This window comes from Aotus nancymaae, unplaced genomic scaffold (genome assembly GCF_030222135.1).
Source record: "Aotus nancymaae isolate 86718 unplaced genomic scaffold, 86718_ANA_hifiasm-v0.15.2.pri h1tg000003l, whole genome shotgun sequence".
In the NCBI taxonomy this organism is placed as follows: domain Eukaryota; kingdom Metazoa; phylum Chordata; class Mammalia; order Primates; family Aotidae; genus Aotus; species Aotus nancymaae.
In genome coordinates, this window is record NW_026988414.1 from 31,829,485 (window position 1) to 31,845,760 (window position 16,276).

The window sequence follows — 16,276 nt, forward strand, 5'->3', positions numbered from 1 at the left end:
GGGTTGATGGATGCAGCAAACCACCATGGCATATGTGTATACCTAAGTAACAAACCTGCACATTCTGCATGTGTACCCCAGAACTTAAAAATATAATAAATTAAAAAAAAAAAAAAAAAGAAAGTCTTTCAAGGTGGTGACTAGGTCTCTAGGGCTGATTCTATGACATATTTCACAATTGTCTTAAGTTTGGCTTTTTTGTTTTCCTAAAGCAAAATGTAGATGATCTGACAATGCAACTGATTTTTACAATTTTACTTCTGAAGGATGTTCCTGAGGAATTTCCAGTTGAAGTCTCAACATACATGTTCAGTGGCCTGTGCATTCATGTTGTGTTTGATCAGGACCAAGGCCAGCCTCAGCAATAGCACTATGTGTACTGGTCTTTCTGGGTCCTTGGATTCCACACCGTGTCCCAACTTTGTTTTCCTTGTTCTGGTGTCTTCTGCCTTGCCTATTTCTAGGAAGTTCATGCAGATAGAAGACCATGGAATGGCCTGGCTGGTGGCCCTCCCAGACCTTAAAGGAGATTAGGTGGGACAAGATGGGCCCCAGTGGTCATTTGGGGATTCAGTCAATCCAGAATCCATTCTTCTCTAGATCAGGGATGGGGAGTGTGTAGGGAAGAGGAGGGTGTGCTGAAGGGAAGAAGGATTGAGAAGTGACATTTGTGTAGAGAGAATTATGACTCTCCAAAGATATTCACTCCCTCATCTCCAGAGCCTGTAAATATATTAGTTTACATGGCAAGGGGAATTAAGGTTGCTAATCAGCTAACCTTAAATAAGGAGATTATTGTGGGTTATTCTGGGGGAGGGGGCAATGTAATCACAAGTAGCCTTAAAAGCAGAAGAGGGAGAAGAAGACAGTCAAAGAGTTGTGATAATAGAGCAGGGTCAGAGAGATGTTATGTTGCTGATTTTGAAGACGGAGGAAAAGAACTTGGGTGGCCTCTAGAAGCTGGACAAAGGAGGTCAGCGACTCTCTCCAAAGCTTCCAGAAGGGAATGCAGCCCTACTGACACCTTGACTTTTATTTTTAGTTCAGTGAGACCCATGTTGGGTTTCTGATCTACAGAACTCTAAAATAATAGATTTGTGTTGTTTTAAGCTACTGTATTTGTAATTTGTTACAGTACAATAGAATAGAAATCCAACAAAAGTGAATATAATACTGCAGTACATAAGGTTTCAGGATAAGTATTGATTGAGGAATCAGAGAATGGGATGCTGGGGTTAGGTGGAGTGAAATTCTAGGCAGAGGGTAGCAATTAGGAAGGACAAGAAACCCAAGGTTTAAGGGGAAGGGTCTTAAACACTACAATCACTACTATCAAAATAACAAACATTTCTATTCCTCTGAGTTTCCTGATGCCCTTTGTAATCCATTTCTCCCTTCACCTCTTTCCCCAGACACTGATAAGCTTTCTAATTACCATAGAGCAGTTTGCATTTTCTAGAATTTTATAGAAATTGAATCATACAACTGAAAGTAGAACTAACATTTGATCCAGCAATCCCACTACTAGATATCTACCCCGAGGGCAAAAAGTCATTATTTGAAAAAGATACTTGCACACACATGTTTATAGCAGCATAATTCACAATTGCAAAATCGTGGAACTAATCCAAATGCCCATCATTCAATAAGTGGATAAAGAAACTGGTATATATATATGATGGAATACTACGCAGCCATAAAAGGAATGAATTAACAGCATTTTCAGTGACCTGGTTGAGATTGGAGACTATTATTCTAAATGATATAACTCATGAATGGAAAACCAAACATTGTATATTCTCACTGATATGTTGGAACTAAACTATGACACAAAAGCATAAGAATGATACAATGGACTTTGGGGACTTGGCGGAGGGGAAGAGTAGGAGGGAGGTGAGGGATAAAAGACAACAAATATGGTTCAGTGTATACTGCTTGAGTGATGGGTGCACCAAATCTCGCAAATCACCTCTAAAGAACTTACTCATGTAGCCAAATACCACCTGTAGCCCAATAACTTATGGAAAAATAAAATAAAAGAATTGAATCATACAGCATGCCCTATTTTTTAAAATATGAGACTTTGATTTACCATAATGATTTTGAGATAAGTCCTTATAGTTGTATATATCAATAGGTCATTCCTTTTTTAAATATTGATAGTACTTTATTGAAACTAATTAAATAAAACTATTGTTTTTGGTTGATTTTTGCATAAGCAACACCTTATTCATTGACTCATTTCACAAATATTAATTGAGTGCCAACCATATGCCAGGTACTTTTTTTTTCTTTTTTTAGATGGAGTCTTGCTCTGTCGCCCAGCTCACTGCATCCTCCACCTCCCAGGTTCAAGTGATTCTCATCTCAGCCTTCTGAGTAGCTGGGATTACAGACACCCACCACCACACCCCGCTAACTTTTTAAAAGACTTTATTTTTTCAGAGCAGTTTTAGGTTCACATCAAAATTCAGGAGAAGGCAGTGCTGTGCCAGCAAAGATTGCATTAAGAATCAGGAAAAGAGATGTTCATTCAGCTCAAGAAATCTGAGACAGCCTTGGTAATTTGAGGTATCTGGGTAGTAGCACAGAAGTGAAACTTCGATGGGAAAAGTGTTTATGGAAACAGTGGGTTTGTATTACACTAGGCAACAGAGAAAGAGGGTGAAGAGAGTACAAGGCTAGGAATTTAAAAGTCTAGATTTTAGGTCATCTTGCTATCTGATTACTTAAATCAAATCCTGGGCCTTAGTTTTCCCATATGTAAAATGAGGGGCTCAGAGTATCAGGACTGCTTTCCAGAATGAAATACAAATTACATGATTTGGTGAAGTACCTTAGTGAGTTCTTTAGGAATAACATGGCTATGGTTATGGCATTTCAGCTTGCTATGTCACTAAGCCACCGTGAGCACAGCTCGATCTATTATGCGTGATGACTGTGGAATATGGCTTCCCCCTAGGCAGAATGACATCTCTACTTATGAGTATTCACTGCACTGCTTAAATGTAGAATAATGACCATGGCAGATGCAACCCTCCCAGTGACTGAAATTATTTTATATTTACTGAGATGTATATATATGATGCTTTGCATGGGGCAAGTTCAAAGTCTTCACAAACTGCCATCTCTCATTTCTTTTGGGGTAACCAGGTAGTAACTATTTTGCAGTTGCTAAACACAGAAACATAGGGCTATGGATCCTCAAATCTTTCAATTCTTAAACATTAAGTATTCTAGAATCCCGAAATACTAAATTCAGTAAAAATGTCTCTGCATTCTGTTTGATTTTGTACACTTTTCAGTTTCTCACAAACCTTTTACTGACAGAGCATCGTAGCATCTGCCAGTGATAGGGCAACCAGAGGGTTTGGCAGCTTGTGGGTGGGAGTTTCAGGGTTTGGGGACTTGGCGGCAGTTAGATTGGGCTGTTGGTGTGGGAGGATGAAACTGTGTATTGATGATGGTCTTTGCTTTTCCTAAATCACAATTGCATCATATGAGATAGCTGAATTTATGTTGAGCTTTACAAAAGCCTCCTGGGAAAAGGGCAAAACTGGTTTTAGTGCGTAAGAAATTTATTTATGGCAATTATGGTATCAAACTGAGACTGGAGACTGTTGAGAATCTGGACCGTTTTCTGGTGGAGGGAAAAAAATCCATTTTACTTTTATAAGTAGGAAACATAGTTGAATCATTTTGTAGTTACAGTAATTTTTGAAAGTTCTTATTGTCCTTTTCTTAGGGTAGTAGGTAGGATATTCTTATCATACTAATTCGTAATTCAAATAAGAATGAATTCTGGAAAGAAATATGAGTTAAAAAAAAAAAAAGAATAAAGATGAACAGAAAGACAATGGCCAGCTCCATGGGAGGTGGTTTGAAGCTGTTAAGCATCCTTAGCCAGGTTTTTCATGACTCATCTGCATAGCAGAGCGATGGTTCTCCTGGAAACACCGGGTCACAGCTTTCTGCAGTTATTAAGATGATTCACAAGGAAGGAGGCTATAGGTCCCATTTCAGGTTTATCTGCCATGCATAAATATGACTTATTTCTTTGATTTGATTTCAGACAGAATATCATGAAAGGGAAATTGTATTAACTAATTTCTTTTTGAAACAAGAAGACTAGAAAACTAGAGTGCACCCCAACCATCCTTGCACATTGTCCTCTAACCTGGGTTACTTTTGGTAAGGTTCTGAAAAAGGTCCTTCCAGTAGAATGTGTTATAATGTAACCTGTCTATGGACAACTTAGGATATATTAAGAAACTAATTTTTTCCCACATAACTTCTTCCTACTGAACTCTGTAGAATCTCCTTTTCCTGGCATCTTAAGTAGGTACCCACCATTCTGATCATTTAATTTTTAAACTTTTAATGGAAGTATAGTTGACTTACAATAAACTGCACATATTTAAAGGATACAATTTGATAGATTTTTAATAGGTATACACTTGTGAAACCATCACTAATATCAAAATAATGAAAATTTCTATTCCTCCGAGTTTCCTGGTGCCCTTTTGTAATCCATTTCTCCCTTTACCCCTTTCCCCAGACACTGATATGCTTTCTATTACAATAGAGCACTTTGCATTTTCTAAAATTTTATAGAAATTGAATCATACAGCATGTACTGTTTTTTAAAATCTGATAGAGACTTTAATTTACCATAGTGATTTTGAGGTCAGTCCTTACAGTTGTATATATCAATAGTTTATTCCTTTTTTTTAAATGTTGATAATACTTTATTGAAACTAACTAAAGTATTGTTTTTGGTTGAATTTTGCATAAAAGACATCCATTCATTGATTTACTATACAAATATTAATTGAGTGCCAACCATGTGCCAGGCATGTTTTAAAATACTTAAAAAATTTTATTTATTTATTTATTATTCATCATTTTTATTTTTGAGACTGAGTCTTGCTCTATGGCCCAGGCTGGAGTGCAGTGGTGCAATCTCAGCTCAGTGCAACCTCTGCCTCCTGGGTTCAAGCCTCCTGAAGAGCTGGGATTGCAGGTGCCCACCATCACAACTGGCTAAGTTTTGTGTCTTTAGTAGAGATGGGGTTTCACCATGTTGGCCAGGCTGGTCTCAAACTCCTGACCTCAAGTGATCCACCCACCTAAGCCTCCCGAAGTGCTGGGATTAAAGGCGTGGCCACCATGCCCAGCTAAGACTTTGTTTTTTTAGAGCAGTTTTAGGTTCATGTCAAAACTAAGAGGCAGGTACAGTGATTTCCCATATGTCTCCTTCCCCAACACATGAATGGCTTCCTCCTTGTCAACATTTCCCACCAAAGTGGTATATTTGTTACAATCAATGAAACTACATTGACACATCATCAACCAAAGTCCATAGTTTACATTAAGGTTTATTTCTGGTATACATTCTATGGATTTGGACAAATATAAAATGACATTTATCTACCAATATAGTATCATACAGAGTATTTTCACAGCCCCAAACATCCTCTGTGCTTTACCTGTTCATCCATTTCTCCTCCTTAACTTCCAGCAACCACTGACATTCCAGTCATTTTTGATGAGCAAAGTTCCATCCAATACACTTTAAAATTCCAAATTCATATCCAATTTAAAACTCTTCCCTTAACTTATTGCTCGAGGGACCCAAAAAGTGGATTGGAGAGGGGCATGCAGAAAGAGAAGGGGAGAGAGACAGAGACTGCATCTGAGATTTCTCTCCTCCCTTTCTCTCTACTACATATGTGGGTTGTCCAGGATTGGGGCAGGTTAGGGGCGGTGAGAGGAGATAACAAACTCTTAGACACTTGGCCACCTGCCAGTTGTGGGATAGTGCCCTTGGTCTTACTCTGGTCACTCTGGTTCGCTCTGCTTCTGGTGGACTCTGCTGTTATAATGGTTTCCTTATGATGGTTTCTTGTTCAGGTCAACCTGATCCCCTGTCTCAATGAGGGCTTTGTTAGAGAGGGGCAGCACCACTGTGGTCCCTACCTTCAGTCCCCTTTTATGTAGGTTGCCACTTTGTTTGCCCTGTCTATCTGGGTACCCCTTTTTGTCCCTCCTCTGCTCTGTAGTCCTTGCTGTAGACTGATGGAAACCACTGAGATTTTCTTCCATACCTTCTGTTGTGAAGCCAGGGTGGAGATGCCACACACCCTTTTCTTCCCAGGATCACTAAGCCGTACCTTGTCCTTGATGTGCTGCTCCAGGACTACTCCAATAAGCCTCTTGCCTTCAGAAATCTGGAGTGAAAGTGGGCACAAGTCTCCGTGTTCAAGTGTATGCCTCAATCTTCAGGCCAAGGCCTCCGTAGAACTCTCTCACTGGGCTTCGCTCTGCTCTACTCACTGGGCAGTGGAATGCTGGTGGGCTCCCTGTCTCATAGCCACCCCTAACTCTGCAGGACATTCTCCTGGAGGAGGGCCTTCCCTTTCCCCTGAACATACTTGGCTTTGTGGGAGAGGGGAAAGATTTCCTTACTGCCAAAACTATACTCTACCCAAGGCTGGGGACTCTTACCACTCTCCTCTGCCTCCCCAGATTCTTACGTGGACTGTGAGGTAGGGTTAATGGCTGTCATTGATAGGGTTGGTTTTACCTACTAGTAATCACTGGGGGAATACGACTGTCCCTTTAGATATAGAGACCTCGTGCTTGTAGACCTCATCTATAACTCCTGTGCCAGTTCTGGAGGCATAGGAAAAGATCCACTCAACGTCCGGGCATACTACTATCTGGTTTCATAGTTGACTATGTTTTCCTGCCAGTCAGTAGCCTTTCAGTATTATGGGATGATATGGCATTTTTTGTTTGTTTTTGTTTTCATCTCTTAGTTCCTATTTCTAGAAAAGCCATAGAAAATAATAGGGTTTATGAAAAATAAGACTATTTCAGTACAGACTTGTTTTCCAGGAAATATTTGATTTCCCTACAGCTAGATGCTGTAAATACAGTAGGACTTTACATGTACATTGTTTGTTATAACAGAGATTTATTCTGTAACTTAAATTGTGGCCTTCAGCTGTGTTCTATGTAGTAAAAGCCCCTTCTGCCCAGGGAGGCTGTAGGGAGCACTTTGAAGTCAAGTGGATTTGGGTTGGAATCAGCAGCTGTGTGAGACTGGGCAAGTCTCTTAACATAGCCCTCATAGTAAAATAAAAATATTTGTTCCTACTCATCTCAGAGGCTTATAAACACTCAACTGAATAATGTATGTAAAACATTTAACATGATTCCTGGATCATAGAAAGTATACAATAGAGCTAGATACTTTTATTATCGCTATGGTACAGATAATGCTGTACTACAGTTTGAATAGGAACATGTCAAGTTGGGCAGGGGAGGCCAAGACTGGGTATTCTACTACATAAAGGAGCATATATCATGGAAGCAGGAAAAGGAGTCAAGTTTGGAATAGATGGCAGAAGTTAGGACTCCATCGAAATGACTGGGAGAAACTAGATCAGGTGTTAAGGTCAAAGAGTGTGAAAAACTACAATTAGGTATAGTATGGATAAGGCTTGTTGGTTATGGATTTGTAATGTAAGGTTCAGAACATGCTTCTGAAGGAAGGAGACCTAGGATTGTAGATGGAAACAAAATAGGACCTCTGACATCAGCACTGCTTAGAGTGTGAGAGAAGGTATTTAATTCCTTGTGATGTTTCTCCTTTTGCCAGAGGAGATCCTTAAATATTTTCCCCTTATGCTCAGCATGTCTCATTTTCTCTGTTTGTTTCTTTTCTACTAATTCTGGTAGGGGTGAAGTAGAATTGAATATTCTTTAAAAAAAGTATTGCTAACCGGATAGGAAAAAATACTCATTCAGATTATTATTTTTTGATAATAAGTGGGATTTAACATTTTTCAATATGTTTGCAAGCTGTTTGCCTTTTCCCCTTTGTGAATTACCTACTTCTGCCACTTATAATTTATTTATTGAAATTTTAGGTTTTTTCTTACTAATCTGTGCATTCTCTGGATATATCAACTCCTTTTCAGCCATATTTGCTGTATATTTTCCCATTTGCCTTTTACTTCTTGATTTTGCACTTTTAGGGAATATGGAACTTTGATAACTATATGGGGTTAGATGTATCAATCTTTAAAAACTCCAAAGACTCTTCCAAGACTTTTAAGATTACTTTTGTAACTTTTTTCTATGGTACATTTTTTACATATAATTCTTTATATATTCCCATAGGCATTATCAAGTTTGATTTCTACATATAACTATTCATCTGAAATCTATTTATGAGATACAGATATGGTGCACATTAATCACAGCATTGTTTATTGTGTATTACTTCTTTTCTGCACTAATTTGTGATCTTTATCATAAATTAAACTCATGTTTAATAAGCACTGTTTATGTGTAACTTCTATTGTTGATTTCAAGAATATCAATGGGATTTTTTTTTTTTTTTTTGCCTCATAGTGTAGAGATGTGAACAGAGAACTGCTGGGTTGTATATTTACCCAAGGCATCTCTTTGGGTATCATGGTTATTCTGTTAGCGTAAACTCAGTTTTCAGAATGTAATTATCAAGTGGTACTACAGCTCATTCAACATTATTTATAAATATTAGTCTTTCCACATATGGCCAAAGCTCAACACCATGAGTGTTGACAAGAAATAATGCATATCATGTTCAGTTTCATTAGCAGGGGGAGGTGAATTAAAAAGGAAAATCTGTTTCTATAGCATTTGTAGAGCCAGTAGTTGTTATTATGTCATATCTGTTCTTAATGAGTAATGCCCTTCCTACACTACCCTCCCAACAAGCTGGTGGCTGCTAAGTCAGATAATTGAATTTTCCAAGTGAGAAAAGTTGCTCTTGCATCAAGTTTGTTATACAGTGCTTGTTGGTGGATATAATTCTTCCATTATAAGCTCCATCCATCATGCCAAGGCAAGTGTCCAGAACTATGAGATCGGACATGGCAAAAACTGATAATAATTTCACTAATAGATTTTATTTCTTCACTTTAATAATTATATGTCTATCTACACATAGGACTATATTTAGATGGTATGTATTTTCAATTTTAAGCAATTTCAGACCTGTTTGAGGAGAAATACTTTAGTTAGCATCATTCTCTAGATATTATTTATCAACTGACCTTGTTCATTTGAGCACGCTAATTAATCTGTGGGCAAAGGTCCTGCTTGCCCAGTGATACTCAAGCTGAGTTTTACAACTGTTAGATCATGCCAGGGGTTCAGGCTTATAGAAGTGTGCTCTAAGACTATCATGGCTTTCTTGAGATTTGACTATCCTATCCCATTTCTGCCTCCATTTGGATTCTTGGTCTCTCACATGTAAGGGATCCAAAGAAACACAGTCATCATATTTATTGCAACTGAGTTGATTGTTTCTTAAATTTCTCTGAGCAAAGTGGTACTGAATTTTTTACTAGCTCCTTAACTTCCTGGTGTGACATGCACTAATTTTTCCAGACTTGACCAATTCACCAAACCATTATACCTCCTCTTTCATTCCACAGAAGCAGGAATACCCAATGGGTTAGGAAATCTGACTCATACTTGATTTATGGGCTTTGTGGATAAATGATATTTACTGGAGTCAGTGCCTGTAAGATTTGGTGAGTTATGGTAACAGCAACAGAGTGGTTCTGTGCAAAACAGGCAAAATGAAATTTAGGAATTAGACAGATTGGTAGCTGAAGGGATAGAGCTGTTTAGAAGTATAGGGGTTTAAGGAAAAGTAGGTATATATTTTTGGAGCTTTGGCACTTTCTAGAATTCATGGGGAAGAGAGGTTTTTGTATCCTTATCTATGTATCAGAGGTTGTTTCAGTGGGTTTAGAACAGAATGGAGGAAATAGATAGAACCTGTTTCAAAGCCTAGTAACATGGGGTTGTAGGCTGAGCAGTAGCATCCAAGCAACCCAGGAAGAATGGTCCCCACCACTTGGAGATGTAAGTGTGATTGGGCTCCTAGGCCATGGTAAAGAAGTGATCAGAAGAGAGGGTAAGTGAGTAAGAAGAGGGTTGGACACAGCTGAAGCATCACTTGGTAAATTCAAATCTTGCAATTATAGTTGATTCTGGTAAGGGAGCATTTTGTTTTGCTTTGTTCCTTTGGTCTAAGGTAAGTGCTTACCTGGCACTTTATTCCACTGGAGGAGTGATCACTTGAAACTGAGAATATCAGGTCTTAATCATGTCAAGTCTCAAGAGAAAAGCAGTATAGATGGGAACTCAGGATTAGACATTGAGGAATAGAGGGTTTGGAGTAGTAAGAAATTCCAGTCTTTAGATTAGAGAGGAACAGCCAGATATTGGAATCAAGCAAGGTTATGCCTAATAGGTATAGGGTACTAGCAATAAGCAGCCAGGATTTTGGGAAATGGTAGTTGCGCTTGATTTTAATTTTTTAGAATAAAAGTGTAGCATGTATCAAATAACATATAAACCCAAATATTCTTCTACTAGATAATTTTAAATGAAATTTGGTCCCTAGAAAGTAAGTATTAATAATAAAGCTAAAAACTGGTGAGGTGCAGTGGCTCACACCTGTAATCCCAGCACATTGGGAGGCCAAGGTGGGCAGATCACTTGGGGTTAGGAGTTTGAGACTAGCCTGGCCAACATGGCAAAACCCATCTCTACTAAAAATAAAAAAATTAGCTAGGCACAGTGGCACATGGCTGTAATCTCAGTTACTTGGAGGCTGAGGCAGAAGAATCACTTGAACACAGGAAGCGGAGGTTGCAGTGATCCAAGATCGTGCCACTGCACTCCAGCCTGGGAGCCTGGGTGACAGAGTGAGACACCATCTCAAAAAACAAACAAGCACACAAACAAAGAAACATTATCACTGCATATTTGTGAATATTCCCTATAAACTTTACTCAAATTACAAGTATGTATGCATTATATACTCAATGTATGTATAAGTATATATCTTAAGATTTTTCTCTCTCTATATATAAGGACAGGGAGAAAGAGAGTGACAGAAAATGGACTTCTGCCACTCTGAAAATAAAGAGTTTTTTTTTTTTTGTGTGTGTGTGTGTGTGTGTGTATATATATATATATATATATATATATATAAAACAAAATTAGCTTGATTCCTTTCCTGATTGTGTGCTTTTATTTTTGGCTTGCTATTTTCAATAAGTGACTCAGAATCGGAAGTGAAAAATCATTTTACAGTTCAACTAGAGATTTTTTTTCTGTTAGGATAGTTGTAATCCTTACATAATATGAGCACAATCTCTGAATGTTTATTAAATGTCTGGTGCTAGGTTTCTGGGTAAAACAGCAATACCAGCCCCCTAACTTCCATGTCTCTCTAATTATATGTAAACTTATTTAAGATCATCAAGTGCAATGATTCATCATCCAAGGTGCTCTGCTAAAGGCTACATTGTTATAAGACTATTGTTCTCTCTCTACTGAATATATTTATTTTGAGCTTTGGTTAATTTTTTTTAATTTTAAAAATAAGCTCCAGATCTCTATCTGTACTTATTATGTAAGAAATAATGAACACTTGAATGTATTTATCTACTTTTACAAAGTTACTTAAAAAATAGAAGGCTACTGCAGTCTCACAAATATCTGCTTAGATTTATTGCTGTCATTATCAGCAGCATCATCATTATCGTCCTCATCACCATTCCTTAGGATTTGTTGGTACTAGTTGCTAGCAATTGAGTTCAGGTATTATTGTAAATTCCAGTAGCATTTATAAATAGTATATATTAAATAACAGACTCTTTGCCATTAGAAAAAAGAGAGAAAAATGAAGAATGGTCAAAATTATAGGTAGTTCCTAAATTTCAAATGAATTGGTTGCTAAAATTTAGTTTGTAAGGTAGTTTGTTTGAACTTGGATCACCTTTTATTGACTGATTGGTGAACACTGTTATATATGGTATATATGTACCTAGTTTTTCTACCAAAAGCCTGCTGAAGAGCTGAAAACTATGTGTTTAGCTCTGTGGTAAGAGTATTTAAATCAGAGTATATTGGTAAAAATGTATCAAGATTCAACACAGAGACTTCCAGTAGAGTGGAGAGTGATCTTTCTCTTTCTGCCATCCTCACCTGTACACCCAAGGAAGACATGAAGACATTTATACCCACTGTCGTGGGTTGAATTGTGCACCTTCCCCCAAATGTTGAAATCCTAACCCTGGATACCTATAAATGTGACCTTATTTGGAAATAGGGTCTTTGACATCCAGTCAATTTAAAATGAGGTCATATTTGATTGATTAAGGTGGGGCCCAGTTGAATGACTGGTGTCCTTAAAAGAAGAGAGAAATTTGGACATAGAGACAAGAAGAATGCAATGTGAAAAGAGAGGCAGAGATTAGGGATGTGTTTACAAGCCAAATAATGCCACGGATGGCTGGCAACAACCAGACGCTAGAAAGGGGCAAGGAAGGACCCTCTCCTAGAGCCTTCACAAAGGGCATTGTCCTGTTGATACCTTGATTTTAAGCGTTTAGCTTCTAGAACTGTGAAGGCTAATACATTTCTATTTCTCATGTGTCTGTCTGCTCTGTGATTACTCCAGGAATGGACTTACTACTAAAACAAAACTTGACAGGTGTAAGTTTGATGTAGTTTTAGTTTGCCATCTTATAACACAATTAGGGAGGTAATATTTGAACTACTTTATTACTAGTGCTTTTTTTTTTTTTTTTTTTGAGATGGAGTCTTGCTCTGTCGCCCAGACTGGAGTGCAATGGCGCAATCTTGGCTCACTGCAACCTCCGCCTTTTGGGTTTAAGCAATTTTCATGCCTCAGCCTCCCAAGTAGCTGGGATTACAGGTGTGCACCACTATGCCCAGCTACGGTTTGCATTTTTAGTAGAGATGGGGTTTTGTCATGTTGGCCAAGCTGGTCTCAAACTCCCGGGCTCAAGTGATCTGCCTGCCTTGGCCTCCTAAAATGTTGGGATTACAGGTGTGAGCCACTGCACCTGGCTAGCTAGTGTTTTTAATATAAATCCTTCAGTTCAATATGAATTTTAAGAAATGTAATGACACACAGTGAGCCTTACAATTTATAGGATTACCATGACAAGACATGAATATGTAAAAAATACTAAAGCTTGTATACAGTAGAAACCTGTATGTCAATGCTTACTTTATTATTATTATTATTTTTTGCAATATTAATATTTTATTTTATTTTATTTTATTTATTTTATTTTTTATTGCATTTTAGGTTTTGGGGTACATGTGAAAATCATGCAAGGTTGTTGCATAGGTGCATACGTGACAGTGTGATTTTCTGCCTTCCTCCCCTTCACCTATATCTGGCATTTCTCTCCATGCTATCCCTCCCCAACTCCCCACCCCCCCTCTGTCCCCCCCACTCCCCCCGAACAGACCCCAGTGTATAGTGCTCCCCTCCCTGTGTCCATGTGTTCTCATTGTTCAACACCCACCTATGAGTGAGAACATGTGGTGTTTGATTTTGTGTTCTTGTGTCAGTTTGCTGAGAATGATGTTTTCCAGGTTCATCCATGTCCCTACAAAGGATGCGAACTCATCGTTTTTGATGGCTGCATAATATTCCATGGTGTATATGTGCCACATTTTTCCTGTCCAGTCTATCATCGATGGACATTTGGGTTGGTTCCAGGTCTTTGCTATTGTAAACTGTGCTGCAATGAACATTCGTGTGCATGTGTCCTTATAGTAGAACAATTTATAATCCTTTGGATATATACCCAGTAATGGGATTGCTGGGTCAAATGGAATTTCTATTTCTAGGTCCTTGAGGAATCGTCACACTGTTTTCCACAATGGTTGAACTAATTTACACTCCCACCAACAGTGTAAAAGTGTTCCTATTTCTCCACATCCTCTCCAGCATCTGTTGTCTCCAGATTTTTTAAAGATTGCCATTCTAACTGGCGTGAGATGGTATCTCAATGTAGTTTTGATTTGCATTTCCCTAATAACCAGTGATGATGAGCATTTTTTCATATGCTTGTTGGCCTCATGTATGTCTTCTTTTGTAAAGTACCTGTTCATATCCTTCGCCCATTTTTGAATGGACTTGTTTGTTTTTTTCTTGTAAATCTGTTTTAGCTCGTTGTAAATTCTGGATATCAGCCCTTTGTCAGACGAGTAGGCTGCAAAATTTTTTTCCCATTCTGTTGGTTGCCGATTCACTCTATTGACTGTTTCTTTCACCGTGCAGAAGCTGTGGAGTTTGATCAGGTCCCATTTGTCTATTTTGGCTTTTGTTGCCAATGCTTTTGGTGTTTTGGTCATAAAGCCCTTGCCTATGCCTATGTCCTGAATGGTTTTGCCTAGGTTTTCTTCTAGGGTTTTTATGGTGTTAGGTCTTATGTTTAAGTCTTTAATCCATCTGGAGTCAATTTTAGTGTAAGGTGTCAGGAAGGGGTCAAGTGTCTGCTTTCTGCATATGGCTAGCCAGTTTTCCCAACACCACTTATTGAACAGGGATTCCTTTCCCCATTGCTTGTTTTTGATGGGTTTGTCAAAGATCAGGTGGTTGGAGATATGTTGTGTCACCTCCGACGCTTCTGTTCTGTTCCATTGGTCTATATCTCTGTTTTGGTACCAGTACCATGCTGTTTTGATTACTGTAGCCTTGTAGTATAGTTTGATATCTGGTAGTGTGATGCCTCCCGCTTTGTTCTTTTTGCTTAGAATTGACTTGGCTATGCAGGCTCTCTTTTGGTTCCATATGAAGTTTAAGGTGGTTTTTTCCAGTTCTGTGAAGAAGGTCATTGGTAGCTTGATGGGGATAGCGTTGAATCTGTAAATTACTTTGGGCAGTATGGCCATTTTCACGATATTGATTCTTCCTAACCATGAACATGGAATGTTTCTCCATCTGTTTGTGTCCTCTCTTATTTCGTTGAGCAGTGATTTGTAGTTCTCCTTGAAGAGGTCCTTTACGTTCCTTGTTAGTTGTATTCCTAGATATTTTATTCTCTTTGTAGCAATTGTGAATGGCAGTTCGTTCTTGATTTGGCTCTCTTTAAGTCTGTTATTGGTGTATAGAAATGCTTGTGATTTTTGCACATTGATTTTGTATTCTGAGACTTTGCTGAAGTTGCTTATCAGTTTCAGGAGATTTTGGACTGAGATGATGGGGTTCTAGATATACAATCATGTCGTCTGCAAATAGAGACAATTTGACTTCCTCCTTTCCTAATTGAATACCCTTTATTTCCTTTTCTTGCCTGATTGCTCTGGCTAGAACTTCCAGTACTATATTGAATAGGAGTGGTGAGAGAGGGCATCCTTGTCTAGTGCCCAATTTCAAAGGGAATGCTTCCAGTTTTTGCCCATTCAGTATGATATTGGCTGTCGGTTTGTCGTAAATAGCTTTTATTATTTTGAGATACGTTCCGTCGATACCTAGTTTATTGAGAGCTTTTAGCATAAAGGGCTGTTGAGTTTTGTCAAAGGCCTTCTCTGCATCAATTGAGATAATCATGTGGTTTTTGTCTTTGGTTCTGTTTATGTGGTGAATTACATTTATAGACTTGCATATATTGAACCATCCTTGCATCCCCGGGATGAATCCTACTTGATCATGGTGGATAAGCTTTTTGATGTACTGTTGCAATTGGCTTGCCAGTATTTTATTGAAGATTTTTGCATCTATGTTCATCATGGATATTGGCCTGTAGTTTTCTTTTCTTGTGGAGTCTCTGCCGGGTTTTGGTATTAGGATGATGTTGGTCTCATAAAATGATTTGGGAAGGATTCCCTCTTTTTGGATTATTTGGAATAGTTTCAGTAGGAATGGTATCAGTTCCTCTTTGTATGTCTGGTAGAATTTGGCTGTGAACCCATCTGGACCTGGGCTTTTTTTGGGTGGTAGACTCTTAATTGCTGCCTTGACTTCAGCCCTTGTTATTGGTCTATTCAGGGTTTCAATGCTTACTTTAAGTAGAGAATACATATCAAATAAAGATAGAATTGCTATAGTTAAGTTTTAAAAAGATCCGTCTGTTTACTATCCTTCTGTTTTGTTTTGTTCTTTTTTCCTATTGAAACTTGGCTTAACTCCAAATTTCCGAGTGGTAGGAGTCCATTATATTTCTAGATTCTCCTTCTCTCCAAGATGGTCCAAGAATCCAGCTGTCTTAATGAAGCCAAAGAGGCCAGTTATCTTTCCAAATATCTCACAGAGAAAGAGAGAGAGAGAGAAATAATTAGAAAATTTGATCAGCCTTCTGTTGGTTTTGATGCCATTGTTTCTGTTGTTCACATGTTACTGGTAATAATGGGTCCTTGGAGTTTGATGCACCCT